The sequence below is a fragment of the Nelumbo lutea genome, chromosome 1 (assembly GCF_056320005.1).
Source record: "Nelumbo lutea isolate HS-2025 chromosome 1, American lotus-T2T, whole genome shotgun sequence".
NCBI classification, from domain to species: domain Eukaryota; kingdom Viridiplantae; phylum Streptophyta; class Magnoliopsida; order Proteales; family Nelumbonaceae; genus Nelumbo; species Nelumbo lutea.
Window position 1 is genome coordinate 54,193,458 of NC_142684.1, and position 16,799 is coordinate 54,210,256.

Sequence of the window (16,799 nt, forward strand, 5' to 3'; positions counted from 1 at the left end):
TTTTAGGTTGATTTTAGCTACGCTTTGTGTAGTTGGTCTTTTTTAGTTAATGACTCGATAATTTACAATGGATTTGTTAAATAATGTGGATAACTTCTTACCAAGATTCTATTGTAAGTGTGTGCGGTTGGATTTATTTTATCTAGATATGATGGGTTTTTTTATGGTAAAATAGTGGCTTTCGAGTTGAAATCCGCACGATTCTTAACAGTTGATTTTACTTTGCTAGTTTTCTGCTTTGAGTTGTTTGAGGTTGTTCAAACGGTGCGATTGTTTGTATTGATCCATATTTGTTGGCTTTGTTTTGATTTGATTAGGAACAGTTTCATTTTTTACAAGAGTTGAGTTGATTTCCTAATTATTTAAATTTGATGGGTTTTTTAATTTAGAATATCATGATTAGAGTTGTATTAAGCCAGGTTCTCATACGTTTAATTGTTTGTGTCAAGTATTTCCTTTGAACTTTTTTAGATCGTTGACAAGGTATTGTTTGGATTGATCCAAGTTAATTGGTTTGTTTGAGTCGGTCTGGGCTTCCTATTTAAACGATATGACAGTTTACCAACTTTATCTCATTATTTTGGATTCGTTGAATTACTACATGGAGTTTTGTGTTGTAATAAGGATTATTAGTGGGTCTAGATTTGGTCGATCATTGGATGGTTGGTGAGGGCCTGGTCAGTTTTGGAAAATGTTTAATTGGCTCTACCTGGTTTGGATAGAATCATTTCTGTGGGTTTCGATTCAATGGTTTGATTTGTTTTATGTTGTTTAAATGGTGGCATTGTTTGTATTGATGCTTGCTTATTGGCTATCTTTTGATTTCAATAAAATGGTTTCATTTTTTAAAACAATTGAGGTGATTTCCTAATTTTTCTCTAAATATGATGGGTTTTTTAATTCAGCATATCGTGATTAGAATTGTATTAAGCCGAGTTCCTGTACATTAAATTGTTTATATCATATATTTCCTTTGAATTCTTTTAGACCGTTGACAAGTTCTTGTATCGATTGTTCCTAGTTCATTTGGTCTGGGTTTGCTATTTATACGAGAGTATTGTTTTCCAGCTTTATCTATGTAATTTGGATTCGTTGAATTTACCACAAGGACTTTAGAGTTTTGAAAAGGATTATTAGTGGGTATAGATTATGACGATCATTGGATGGTTGGGGAGGGATTGGTCAATTTTGGAAAATGTTTAATTGGTTCTACCTGTTTTGGCTAGAATAAGTTTTGTGGGTTTTCATTGAATGGTTTTATTAACCATAGGTATAATCGATGTTTATCAGATGAGTTTATCTATGTTGAGTTGGTTTTATTTGTATCTGGATCGATTAGTTTGAAAGTGAGTGCTCAAAAATTGACTATTTCTACTTTCAACTTTATTGTTTTTAATTTGGCTTTTTCTTGATAGGTTACATTTGCTTGGATTATCTTGGGTTGTTTTAAGTTGATTTCAACTATGCTTTGCGTAGTTGATCTTTTTTATTTAATGCCTCGATAATTTACAATGGATTTGTTAAATAATGTGGATAATTTTTTACCAGGCTTCTGTTTTGGAAAATGTTTAATTGTATTTTGGCGAGAATCAATTTTGTGGGCTTTGATTGAATGGTTTCGTGAACCTTTGGTATAGACGATGTTTCTTAGATGAGTTTATCTATGTTGAGTTGGTTTTATTTGTATCTGGATCGGTTAGTTTGAAAATGAATCCTCAAAATTTGACTGTTCTACTTTCAAATTTGTTGTCTCTAATTTGGCTTTTTCTTGATAGGTTACATTTGCTTTAATTATATTGGGTTGTTTTAGGTTGATTTTAGCTACGCTTTGTGTAGTTGGTCTTTTTTAGTTAATGACTCGATAATTTACAATGGATTTGTTAAATAATGTGGATAACTTCTTACCAAGATTCTATTGTAAGTGTGTGCGGTTGGATTTATTTTATCTAGATATGATGGGTTTTTTTATGGTAAAATAGTGGCTTTAGAGTTGAAATCCGCACGATTCTTAACAGTTGATTTTACTTTGCTAGTTTTCTGCTTTGAGTTGTTTGAGGTTGTTCTAACGGTGCGATTGTTTGTATTGATCCATATTTGTTGGCTTTGTTTTGATTTGATTAGGAACAGTTTCATTTTTTACAAGAGTTGAGTTGATTTCCTAATTATTTAAATTTGATGGGTTTTTTAATTTAGAATATCATGATTAGAGTTGTATTAAGCCAGGTTCTCATACGTTTAATTGTTTGTGTCAAGTATTTCCTTTGAACTTTTTTAGATCGTTGACAAGGTATTGTTTGGATTGATCCAAGTTAATTGGTTTGTTTGAGTCGGTCTGGGCTTCCTATTTAAACGATATGACAGTTTACCAACTTTATCTCATTATTTTGGATTCGTTGAATTACTACATGGAGTTTTGTGTTGTAATAAGGATTATTAGTGGGTCTAGATTTGGTCGATCATTGGATGGTTGGTGAGGGCCTGGTCAGTTTTGGAAAATGTTTAATTGGCTCTACCTGGTTTGGATAGAATCATTTCTGTGGGTTTCGATTCAATGGTTTGATTTGTTTTATGTTGTTTAAATGGTGGCATTGTTTGTATTGATGCTTGCTTATTGGCTATCTTTTGATTTCAATAAACTGGTTTCATTTTTTAAAACAATTGAGGTGATTTCCTAATTTTTCTCTAAATATGATGGGTTTTTTAATTCAGCATATCGTGATTAGAATTGTATTAAGCCGAGTTCCTGTACATTAAATTGTTTATATCATATATTTCCTTTGAATTCTTTTAGACCGTTGACAAGTTATTGTATCGATTGTTCCTAGTTCATTAGGTCTGGGTTTGCTATTTATACGAGAGTATTGTTTTCCAGCTTTATCTATGTAAGTTGGATTCGTTGAATTTACCACAAGGACTTTAGAGTTTTGAAAAGGATTATTAGTGGGTATAGATTATGACGATCATTGGATGGTTGGGGAGGGATTGGTCAATTTTGGAAAATGTTTAATTGGTTCTACCTGTTTTGGCTAGAATAAGTTTTGTGGGTTTTCATTGAATGGTTTTATTAACCTTAGGTATAATCGATGTTTATCAGATGAGATTATCTATGTTGAGTTGGTTTTATTTGTATCTGGATTATTAGTTTGAAAGTGAGTGCTCAAAAATTGACTATTTCTACTTTCAACTTTGTTGTTTTTAATTTGGCTTTTTCTTGATAGGTTACATTTGCTTGGATTATCATGGGTTGTTTTAAGTTGATTTCAACTATGCTTTGCGTAGTTGATCTTTTTTATTTAATGCCTCGATAATTTACAATGGATTTGTTAAATAATGTGGATAATTTTTTACCAGGCTTCTGTTTTGGAAAATGTTTAATTGTATTTTGGCGAGAATCAATTTTGTGGGCTTTGATTGAATGGTTTCGTGAACCTTTGGTATAGACGATGTTTCTTAGATGAGTTTATTTATGTTGAGTTGGTTTTATTTGTATCTGGATCGGTTAGTTTGAAAATGAATCCTCAAAATTTGACTGTTCTACTTTCAAATTTCTTGTCTCTAATTTGGCCTTTTCTTGATAGGTTACATTTGCTTTAATTATATTGGGTTGTTTTAGGTTGATTTTAGCTACGCTTTGTGTAGTTGGTATTTTTTAGTTAATGACTCGATAATTTACAATGGATTTGTTAAATAATGTGGATAACTTCTTATCAAGATTCTATTGTAAGTGTGTGCGGTTGGATTTATTTTATCTCGATATGATGGGTTTTTTTATGGTAAAATAGTGGCTTTCGAGTTGAAATCCGCACGATTCTTAACAGTTGATTTTACTTTGCTAGTTTTCTGCTTTGATTTGTTTGAGGTTGTTCAAACGGTGCGATTGTTTGTATTGATCCATATTTGTTGGCTTTGTTTTGATTTGATTAGGAACAGTTTCATTTTTTACAAGAGTTGAGTTGATTTCCTAATTATTTAAATATGATGGGTTTTTTAATTTAGAATATCATGATTAGAGTTGTATTAAGCCAGGTTCTCATACGTTTAATTGTTTGTGTCAAGTATTTCCTTTGAACTTTTTTAGATCGTTGACAAGGTATTGTTTGGATTGATCCAAGTTAATTGGTTTGTTTGAGTCGGTCTGGGCTTCCTATTTAAACGATATGACAGTTTACCAACTTTATCTCATTATTTTGGATTCGTTGAATTACTACATGGAGTTTTGTGTTGTAATAAGGATTATTAGTGGGTCTAGATTTGGTCGATCATTGGATGGTTGGTGAGGGCCTGGTCAGTTTTGGAAAATGTTTAATTGGCTCTACCTGGTTTGGATAGAATCATTTCTGTGGGTTTCGATTCAATGGTTTGATTTGTTTTATGTTGTTTAAATGGTGGCATTGTTTGTATTGATGCTTGCTTATTGGCTATCTTTTGATTTCAATAAACTGGTTTCATTTTTTAAAACAATTGAGGTGATTTCCTAATTTTTCTCTAAATATGATGGGTTTTTTAATTCAGCATATCGTGATTAGAATTGTATTAAGCCGAGTTCCTGTACATTAAATTGTTTATATCATATATTTCCTTTGAATTCTTTTAGACCGTTGAAAAGTTCTTGTATCGATTGTTCCTAGTTCATTTGGTCTGGGTTTGCTATTTATACGAGAGTATTGTTTTCCAGCTTTATCTATGTAAGTTGGATTCGTTGAATTTACCACAAGGACTTTAGAGTTTTGAAAATGATTATTAGTGGGTATAGATTATGACGATCATTGGATGGTTGGGGAGGGATTGGTCAATTTTGGAAAATGTTTAATTGGTTCTACCTGTTTTGGCTAGAATAAGTTTTGTGGGTTTTCATTGAATGGTTTTATTAACCATAGGTATAATCGATGTTTATCAGATGAGTTTATCTATGTTGAGTTGGTTTTATTTGTATCTGGATCGATTAGTTTGAAAGTGAGTGCTCAAAAATTGACTATTTCTACTTTCAACTTTATTGTTTTTAATTTGGCTTTTTCTTGATAGGTTACATTTGCTTGGATTATCTTGGGTTGTTTTAAGTTGATTTCAACTATGCTTTGCGTAGTTGATCTTTTTTATTTAATGCCTCGATAATTTACAATGGATTTGTTAAATAATGTGGATAATTTTTTACCAGGCTTCTGTTTTGGAAAATGTTTAATTGTATTTTGGCGAGAATCAATTTTGTGGGCTTTGATTGAATGGTTTCGTGAACCTTTGGTATAGACGATGTTTCTTAGATGAGTTTATCTATGTTGAGTTGGTTTTATTTGTATCTGGATTGGTTAGTTTGAAAATGAATCCTCAAAATTTGACTGTTCTACTTTCAAATTTGTTGTCTCTAATTTGGCTTTTTCTTGATAGGTTACATTTGCTTTAATTATATTGGGTTGTTTTAGGTTGATTTTAGCTACGCTTTGTGTAGTTGGTCTTTTTTAGTTAATGACTCGATAATTTACAATGGATTTGTTAAATAATGTGGATAACTTCTTACCAAGATTCTATTGTAAGTGTGTGCGGTTGGATTTATTTTATCTAGATATGATGGGTTTTTTTATGGTAAAATAGTGGCTTTAGAGTTGAAATCCGCACGATTCTTAACAGTTGATTTTACTTTGCTAGTTTTCTGCTTTGAGTTGTTTGAGGTTGTTCAAACGGTGCGATTGTTTGTATTGATCCATATTTGTTGGCTTTGTTTTGATTTGAGTAGGAACAGTTTCATTTTTTACAAGAGTTGAGTTGATTTCCTAATTATTTAAATTTGATGGGTTTTTTAATTTAGAATATCATGATTAGAGTTGTATTAAGCCAGGTTCTCATACGTTTAATTGTTTGTGTCAAGTATTTCCTTTGAACTTTTTTAGATCGTTGACAAGGTATTGTTTGGATTGATCCAAGTTAATTGGTTTGTTTGAGTCGGTCTGGGCTTCCTATTTAAACGATATGACAGTTTACCAACTTTATCTCATTATTTTGGATTCGTTGAATTACTACATGGAGTTTTGTGTTGTAATAAGGATTATTAGTGGGTCTAGATTTGGTCGATCATTGGATGGTTGGTGAGGGCCTGGTCAGTTTTGGAAAATGTTTAATTGGCTCTACCTGGTTTGGATAGAATCATTTCTGTGGGTTTCGATTCAATGGTTTGATTTGTTTTATGTTGTTTAAATGGTGGCATTGTTTGTATTGATGCTTGCTTATTGGCTATCTTTTGATTTCAATAAACTGGTTTCATTTTTTAAAACAATTGAGGTGATTTCCTAATTTTTCTCTAAATATGATGGGTTTTTTAATTCAGCATATCGTGATTAGAATTGTATTAAGCCGAGTTCCTGTACATTAAATTGTTTATATCATATATTTCCTTTGAATTCTTTTAGACCGTTGACAAGTTATTGTATCGATTGTTCCTAGTTCATTAGGTCTGGGTTTGCTATTTATACGAGAGTATTGTTTTCCAGCTTTATCTATGTAAGTTGGATTCGTTGAATTTACCACAAGGACTTTAGAGTTTTGAAAAGGATTATTAGTGGGTATAGATTATGACGATCATTGGATGGTTGGGGAGGGATTGGTCAATTTTGGAAAATGTTTAATTGGTTCTACCTGTTTTGGCTAGAATAAGTTTTGTGGGTTTTCATTGAATGGTTTTATTAACCTTAGGTATAATCGATGTTTATCAGATGAGATTATCTATGTTGAGTTGGTTTTATTTGTATCTGGATTATTAGTTTGAAAGTGAGTGCTCAAAAATTGACTATTTCTACTTTCAACTTTGTTGTTTTTAATTTGGCTTTTTCTTGATAGGTTACATTTGCTTGGATTATCATGGGTTGTTTTAAGTTGATTTCAACTATGCTTTGCGTAGTTGATCTTTTTTATTTAATGCCTCGATAATTTACAATGGATTTGTTAAATAATGTGGATAATTTTTTACCAGGCTTCTGTTTTGGAAAATGTTTAATTGTATTTTGGCGAGAATCAATTTTGTGGGCTTTGATTGAATGGTTTCGTGAACCTTTGGTATAGACGATGTTTCTTAGATGAGTTTATTTATGTTGAGTTGGTTTTATTTGTATCTGGATCGGTTAGTTTGAAAATGAATCCTCAAAATTTGACTGTTCTACTTTCAAATTTCTTGTCTCTAATTTGGCCTTTTCTTGATAGGTTACATTTGCTTTAATTATATTGGGTTGTTTTAGGTTGATTTTAGCTACGCTTTGTGTAGTTGGTATTTTTTAGTTAATGACTCGATAATTTACAATGGATTTGTTAAATAATGTGGATAACTTCTTATCAAGATTCTATTGTAAGTGTGTGCGGTTGGATTTATTTTATCTCGATATGATGGGTTTTTTTATGGTAAAATAGTGGCTTTCGAGTTGAAATCCGCACGATTCTTAACAGTTGATTTTACTTTGCTAGTTTTCTGCTTTGAGTTGTTTGAGGTTGTTCAAACGGTGCGATTGTTTGTATTGATCCATATTTGTTGGCTTTGTTTTGATTTGATTAGGAACAGTTTCATTTTTTACAAGAGTTGAGTTGATTTCCTAATTATTTAAATATGATGGGTTTTTTAATTTAGAATATCATGATTAGAGTTGTATTAAGCCAGGTTCTCATACGTTTAATTGTTTGTGTCAAGTATTTCCTTTGAACTTTTTTAGATCGTTGACAAGGTATTGTTTGGATTGATCCAAGTTAATTGGTTTGTTTGAGTCGGTCTAGGCTTCCTATTTAAACGATATGACAGTTTACCAACTTTATCTCATTATTTTGGATTCGTTGAATTACTACATGGAGTTTTGTGTTGTAATAAGGATTATTAGTGGGTCTAGATTTGGTCGATCATTGGATGGTTGGTGAGGGCCTGGTCAGTTTTGGAAAATGTTTAATTGGCTCTACCTGGTTTGGATAGAATCATTTCTGTGGGTTTCGATTCAATGGTTTGATTTGTTTTATGTTGTTTAAATGGTGGCATTGTTTGTATTGATGCTTGCTTATTGGCTATCTTTTGATTTCAATAAACTGGTTTCATTTTTTAAAACAATTGAGGTGATTTCCTAATTTTTCTCTAAATATGATGGGTTTTTTAATTCAGCATATCGTGATTAGAATTGTCTTAAGCCGAGTTCCTGTACATTAAATTGTTTATATCATATATTTCCTTTGAATTCTTTTAGACCGTTGAAAAGTTCTTGTATCGATTGTTCCTAGTTCATTTGGTCTGGGTTTGCTATTTATACGAGAGTATTGTTTTCCAGCTTTATCTATGTAAGTTGGATTCGTTGAATTTACCACAAGGACTTTAGAGTTTTGAAAATGATTATTAGTGGGTATAGATTATGACGATCATTGGATGGTTGGGGAGGGATTGGTCAATTTTGGAAAATGTTTAATTGGTTCTACCTGTTTTGGCTAGAATAAGTTTTGTGGGTTTTCATTGAATGGTTTTATTAACCATAGGTATAATCGATGTTTATCAGATGAGTTTATCTATGTTGAGTTGGTTTTATTTGTATCTGGATCGATTAGTTTGAAAGTGAGTGCTCAAAAATTGACTATTTCTACTTTCAACTTTATTGTTTTTAATTTGGCTTTTTCTTGATAGGTTACATTTGCTTGGATTATCTTGGGTTGTTTTAAGTTGATTTCAACTATGCTTTGCGTAGTTGATCTTTTTTATTTAATGCCTCGATAATTTACAATGGATTTGTTAAATAATGTGGATAATTTTTTACCAGGCTTCTGTTTTGGAAAATGTTTAATTGTATTTTGGCGAGAATCAATTTTGTGGGCTTTGATTGAATGGTTTCGTGAACCTTTGGTATAGACGATGTTTCTTAGATGAGTTTATCTATGTTGAGTTGGTTTTATTTGTATCTGGATTGGTTAGTTTGAAAATGAATCCTCAAAATTTGACTGTTCTACTTTCAAATTTGTTGTCTCTAATTTGGCTTTTTCTTGATAGGTTACATTTGCTTTAATTATATTGGGTTGTTTTAGGTTGATTTTAGCTACGCTTTGTGTAGTTGGTCTTTTTTAGTTAATGACTCGATAATTTACAATGGATTTGTTAAATAATGTGGATAACTTCTTACCAAGATTCTATTGTAAGTGTGTGCGGTTGGATTTATTTTATCTAGATATGATGGGTTTTTTTATGGTAAAATAGTGGCTTTAGAGTTGAAATCCGCACGATTCTTAACAGTTGATTTTACTTTGCTAGTTTTCTGCTTTGAGTTGTTTGAGGTTGTTCAAACGGTGCGATTGTTTGTATTGATCCATATTTGTTGGCTTTGTTTTGATTTGAGTAGGAACAGTTTCATTTTTTACAAGAGTTGAGTTGATTTCCTAATTATTTAAATTTGATGGGTTTTTTAATTTAGAATATCATGATTAGAGTTGTATTAAGCCAGGTTCTCATACGTTTAATTGTTTGTGTCAAGTATTTCCTTTGAACTTTTTTAGATCGTTGACAAGGTATTGTTTGGATTGATCCAAGTTAATTGGTTTGTTTGAGTCGGTCTGGGCTTCCTATTTAAACGATATGACAGTTTACCAACTTTATCTCATTATTTTGGATTCGTTGAATTACTACATGGAGTTTTGTGTTGTAATAAGGATTATTAGTGGGTCTAGATTTGGTCGATCATTGGATGGTTGGTGAGGGCCTGGTCAGTTTTGGAAAATGTTTAATTGGCTCTACCTGGTTTGGATAGAATCATTTCTGTGGGTTTCGATTCAATGGTTTGATTTGTTTTATGTTGTTTAAATGGTGGCATTGTTTGTATTGATGCTTGCTTATTGGCTATCTTTTGATTTCAATAAACTGGTTTCATTTTTTAAAACAATTGAGGTGATTTCCTAATTTTTCTCTAAATATGATGGGTTTTTTAATTCAGCATATCGTGATTAGAATTGTATTAAGCCGAGTTCCTGTACATTAAATTGTTTATATCATATATTTCCTTTGAATTCTTTTAGACCGTTGACAAGTTATTGTATCGATTGTTCCTAGTTCATTAGGTCTGGGTTTGCTATTTATACGAGAGTATTGTTTTCCAGCTTTATCTATGTAAGTTGGATTCGTTGAATTTACCACAAGGACTTTAGAGTTTTGAAAAGGATTATTAGTGGGTATAGATTATGACGATCATTGGATGGTTGGGGAGGGATTGGTCAATTTTGGAAAATGTTTAATTGGTTCTACCTGTTTTGGCTAGAATAAGTTTTGTGGGTTTTCATTGAATGGTTTTATTAACCTTAGGTATAATCGATGTTTATCAGATGAGATTATCTATGTTGAGTTGGTTTTATTTGTATCTGGATTATTAGTTTGAAAGTGAGTGCTCAAAAATTGACTATTTCTACTTTCAACTTTGTTGTTTTTAATTTGGCTTTTTCTTGATAGGTTACATTTGCTTGGATTATCATGGGTTGTTTTAAGTTGATTTCAACTATGCTTTGCGTAGTTGATCTTTTTTATTTAATGCCTCGATAATTTACAATGGATTTGTTAAATAATGTGGATAATTTTTTACCAGGCTTCTGTTTTGGAAAATGTTTAATTGTATTTTGGCGAGAATCAATTTTGTGGGCTTTGATTGAATGGTTTCGTGAACCTTTGGTATAGACGATGTTTCTTAGATGAGTTTATTTATGTTGAGTTGGTTTTATTTGTATCTGGATCGGTTAGTTTGAAAATGAATCCTCAAAATTTGACTGTTCTACTTTCAAATTTCTTGTCTCTAATTTGGCCTTTTCTTGATAGGTTACATTTGCTTTAATTATATTGGGTTGTTTTAGGTTGATTTTAGCTACGCTTTGTGTAGTTGGTATTTTTTAGTTAATGACTCGATAATTTACAATGGATTTGTTAAATAATGTGGATAACTTCTTATCAAGATTCTATTGTAAGTGTGTGCGGTTGGATTTATTTTATCTCGATATGATGGGTTTTTTTATGGTAAAATAGTGGCTTTCGAGTTGAAATCCGCACGATTCTTAACAGTTGATTTTACTTTGCTAGTTTTCTGCTTTGAGTTGTTTGAGGTTGTTCAAACGGTGCGATTGTTTGTATTGATCCATATTTGTTGGCTTTGTTTTGATTTGATTAGGAACAGTTTCATTTTTTACAAGAGTTGAGTTGATTTCCTAATTATTTAAATTTGATGGGTTTTTTAATTTAGAATATCATGATTAGAGTTGTATTAAGCCAGGTTCTCATACGTTTAATTGTTTGTGTCAAGTATTTCCTTTGAACTTTTTTAGATCGTTGACAAGGTATTGTTTGGATTGATCCAAATTAATTGGTTTGTTTGATTCGGTCTGGGCTTCCTATTTAAACGATATGACAGTTTACCAACTTTATCTCATTATTTTGGATTCGTTGAATTACTACATGGAGTTTTGTGTTGTAATAAGGATTATTAGTGGGTCTAGATTTGGTCGATCATTGGATGGTTGTTGAGGGCCTGGTCAGTTTTGGAAAATGTTTAATTGGCTCTACCTGGTTTGGATAGAATCATTTCTGTGGGTTTCGATTCAATGGTTTGATTTGTTTTATATTGTTTAAATGGTGGCATTGTTTGTATTGATGCTTGCTTATTGGCTATCTTTTGATTTCAATAAACTGGTTTCATTTTTTAAAACAATTGAGGTGATTTCCTAATTTTTCTCTAAATATGATGGGTTTTTTAATTCAGCATATCGTGATTAGAATTGTATTAAGCCGAGTTCCTGTACATTAAATTGTTTATATCATATATTTCCTTTGAATTCTTTTAGACCGTTGACAAGTTCTTGTATCGATTTTTCCTAGTTCATTTGGTCTGGGTTTGCTATTTATACGAGAGTATTGTTTTCCAGCTTTATCTATGTAAGTTGGATTCGTTGAATTTACCACAAGGACTTTAGAGTTTTGAAAAGGATTATTAGTAGGTATAGATTATGACGATCATTGGATGGTTGGGGAGGGATTGGTCAATTTTGGAAAATGTTTAATTGGTTCTACCTGTTTTGGATAGAATAAGTTTTGTGGGTTTTCATTGAATGGTTTTATTAACCATAGGTATAATCGATGTTTATGAGATGAGTTTATCTATGTTGAGTTGGTTTTATTTGTATCTGGATCGATTAGTTTGAAAGTGAGTGCTCAAAAATTGACTATTTCTACTTTCAACTTTATTGTTTTTAATTTGGCTTTTTCTTGATAGGTTACATTTGCTTGGATTATCTTGGGTTGTTTTAAGTTGATTTCAACTATGCTTTGCGAAGTTGATCTTTTTTATTTAATGCCTCGATAATTTACAATGGATTTGTTAAATAATGTGGATAATTTTTTACCAGGCTTCTGTTTTGGAAAATGTTTAATTGTATTTTGGCGAGAATCAATTTTGTGGGCTTTGATTGAATGGTTTCGTGAACCTTTGGTATAGACGATGTTTCTTAGATGAGTTTATCTATGTTGAGTTGGTTTTATTTGTATCTGGATCGGTTAGTTTGAAAATGAATCCTCAAAATTTGACTGTTCTACTTTCAAATTTGTTGTCTCTAATTTGGCTTTTTCTTGATAGGTTACATTTGCTTTAATTATATTGGGTTGTTTTAGGTTGATTTTAGCTACGCTTTGTGTAGTTGGTCTTTTTTAGTTAATGACTCGATAATTTACAATGGATTTGTTAAATAATGTGGATAACTTCTTACCAAGATTCTATTGTAAGTGTGTGCGGTTGGATTTATTTTATCTAGATATGATGGGTTTTTTTATGGTAAAATAGTGGCTTTAGAGTTGAAATCCGCACGATTCTTAACAGTTGATTTTACTTTGCTAGTTTTCTGCTTTGAGTTGTTTGAGGTTGTTCAAACGGAGCGATTGTTTGTATTGATCCATATTTGTTGGTTTTGTTTTGATTTGAGTAGGAACAGTTTCATTTTTTACAAGAGTTGAGTTGATTTCCTAATTATTTAAATTTGATGGGTTTTTTAATTTAGAATATCATGATTAGAGTTGTATTAAGCCAGGTTCTCATACGTTTAATTGTTTGTGTCAAGTATTTCCTTTGAACTTTTTTAGATCGTTGACAAGGTATTGTTTGGATTGATCCAAGTTAATTGGTTTGTTTGATTCGGTCTGGGCTTCCTATTTAAACGATATGACAGTTTACCAACTTTATCTCATTATTTTGGATTCGTTGAATTACTACATGGAGTTTTGTGTTGTAATAAGGATTATTAGTGGGTCTAGATTTGGTCGATCATTGGATGGTTGGTGAGGGCCTGTTCAGTTTTGGAAAATGTTTAATTGGCTCTACCTGGTTTGGATAGAATCATTTCTGTGGGTTTCGATTCAATGGTTTGATTTGTTTTATGTTGTTTAAATGGTGGCATTGTTTGTATTGATGCTTGCTTATTGGCTATCTTTTGATTTCAATAAACTGGTTTCATTTTTTAAAACAATTGAGGTGATTTCCTAATTTTTCTCTAAATATGATGGGTTTTTTAATTCAGCATATCGTGATTAGAATTGTATTAAGCCGAGTTCCTGTACATTAAATTGTTTATATCATATATTTCCTTTGAATTCTTTTAGACCGTTGACAAGTTATTGTATCGATTGTTCCTAGTTCATTAGGTCTGGGTTTGCTATTTATACGAGAGTATTGTTTTCCAGCTTTATCTATGTAAGTTGGATTCGTTGAATTTACCACAAGGACTTTAGAGTTTTGAAAAGGATTATTAGTGGGTATAGATTATGACGATCATTGGATGGTTGGGGAGGGATTGGTCAATTTTGGAAAATGTTTAATTGGTTCTACCTGTTTTGGCTAGAATAAGTTTTGTGGGTTTTCATTGAATGGTTTTATTAACCATAGGTATAATCGATGTTTATCAGATGAGTTTATCTATGTTGAGTTGGTTTTATTTGTATCTGGATCGATTAGTTTGAAAGTGAGTGCTCAAAAATTGACTATTTCTACTTTCAACTTTATTGTTTTTAATTTGGCTTTTTCTTGATAGGTTACATTTGCTTGGATTATCTTGGGTTGTTTTAAGTTGATTTCAACTATGCTTTGCGTAGTTGATCTTTTTTATTTAATGCCTCGATAATTTACAATGGATTTGTTAAATAATGTGGATAATTTTTTACCAGGCTTCTGTTTTGGAAAATGTTTAATTGTATTTTGGCGAGAATCAATTTTGTGGGCTTTGATTGAATGGTTTCGTGAACCTTTGGTATAGACGATGTTTCTTAGATGAGTTTATCTATGTTGAGTTGGTTTTATTTGTATCTGGATTGGTTAGTTTGAAAATGAATCCTCAAAATTTGACTGTTCTACTTTCAAATTTGTTGTCTCTAATTTGGCTTTTTCTTGATAGGTTACATTTGCTTTAATTATATTGGGTTGTTTTAGGTTGATTTTAGCTACGCTTTGTGTAGTTGGTCTTTTTTAGTTAATGACTCGATAATTTACAATGGATTTGTTAAATAATGTGGATAACTTCTTACCAAGATTCTATTGTAAGTGTGTGCGGTTGGATTTATTTTATCTAGATATGATGGGTTTTTTTATGGTAAAATAGTGGCTTTAGAGTTGAAATCCGCACGATTCTTAACAGTTGATTTTACTTTGCTAGTTTTCTGCTTTGAGTTGTTTGAGGTTGTTCAAACGGTGCGATTGTTTGTATTGATCCATATTTGTTGGCTTTGTTTTGATTTGAGTAGGAACAGTTTCATTTTTTACAAGAGTTGAGTTGATTTCCTAATTATTTAAATATGATGGGTTTTTTAATTTAGAATATCATGATTAGAGTTGTATTAAGCCAGGTTCTCATACGTTTAATTGTTTGTGTCAAGTATTTCCTTTGAACTTTTTTAGATCCTTATTACAACACAAAACTCCATGTAGTAATTCAACGAATCCAAAATAATGAGATAAAGTTGGTAAACTGTCATATCGTTTAAATAGGAAGCCCAGACCGAATCAAACAAACCAATTAACTTGGATCAATCCAAACAATACCTTGTCAACGATCTAAAAAAGTTCAAAGGAAATACTTGACACAAACAATTAAACGTATGAGAACCTGGCTTAATACAACTCTAATCATGATATTCTAAATTAAAAAACCCATCAAATTTAAATAATTAGGAAATCAACTCAACTCTTGTAAAAAATGAAACTGTTCCTAATCAAATCAAAACAAAGCCAACAAATATGGATCAATACAAACAATCGCACCGTTTGAACAACCTCAAACAACTCAAAGCAGAAAACTAGCAAAGTAAAATCAACTGTTAAGAATCGTGCGGATTTCAACTCGAAAGCCACTATTTTACCATAAAAAAACCCATCATATCGAGATAAAATAAATCCAACCGCACACACTTACAATAGAATCTTGATAAGAAGTTATCCACATTATTTAACAAATCCATTGTAAATTATCGAGTCATTAACTAAAAAATACCAACTACACAAAGCGTAGCTAAAATCAACCTAAAACAACCCAATATAATTAAAGCAAATGTAACCTATCAAGAAAAGGCCAAATTAGAGACAAGAAATTTGAAAGTAGAACAGTCAAATTTTGAGGATTCATTTTCAAACTAACCGATCCAGATACAAATAAAACCAACTCAACATAAATAAACTCATCTAAGAAACATCGTCTATACCAAAGGTTCACGAAACCATTCAATCAAAGCCCACAAAATTGATTCTCGCCAAAATACAATTAAACATTTTCCAAAACAGAAGCCTGGTAAAAAATTATCCACATTATTTAACAAATCCATTGTAAATTATCGAGGCATTAAATAAAAAAGATCAACTACGCAAAGCATAGTTGAAATCAACTTAAAACAACCCATGATAATCCAAGCAAATGTAACCTATCAAGAAAAAGCCAAATTAAAAACAACAAAGTTGAAAGTAGAAATAGTCAATTTTTGAGCACTCACTTTCAAACTAATAATCCAGATACAAATAAAACCAACTCAACATAGATAATCTCATCTGATAAACATCGATTATACCTAAGGTTAATAAAACCATTCAATGAAAACCCACAAAACTTATTCTAGCCAAAACAGGTAGAACCAATTAAACATTTTCCAAAATTGACCAATCCCTCCCCAACCATCCAATGATCGTCATAATCTATACCCACTAATAATCCTTTTCAAAACTCTAAAGTCCTTGTGGTAAATTCAACGAATCCAACTTACATAGATAAAGCTGGAAAACAATACTCTCGTATAAATAGCAAACCCAGACCTAATGAACTAGGAACAATCGATACAATAACTTGTCAACGGTCTAAAAGAATTCAAAGGAAATATATGATATAAACAATTTAATGTACAGGAACTCGGCTTAATACAATTCTAATCACGATATGCTGAATTAAAAAACCCATCATATTTAGAGAAAAATTAGGAAATCACCTCAATTGTTTTAAAAAATGAAACCAGTTTATTGAAATCAAAAGATAGCCAATAAGCAAGCATCAATACAAACAATGCCACCATTTAAACAACATAAAACAAATCAAACCATTGAATCGAAACCCACAGAAATGATTCTATCCAAACCAGGTAGAGCCAATTAAACATTTTCCAAAACTGACCAGGCCCTCACCAACCATCCAATGATCGACCAAATCTAGACCCACTAATAATCCTTATTACAACACAAAACTCCATGTAGTAATTCAACGAATCCAAAATAATGAGATAAAGTTGGTAAACTGTCATATCGTTTAAATAGGAAGCC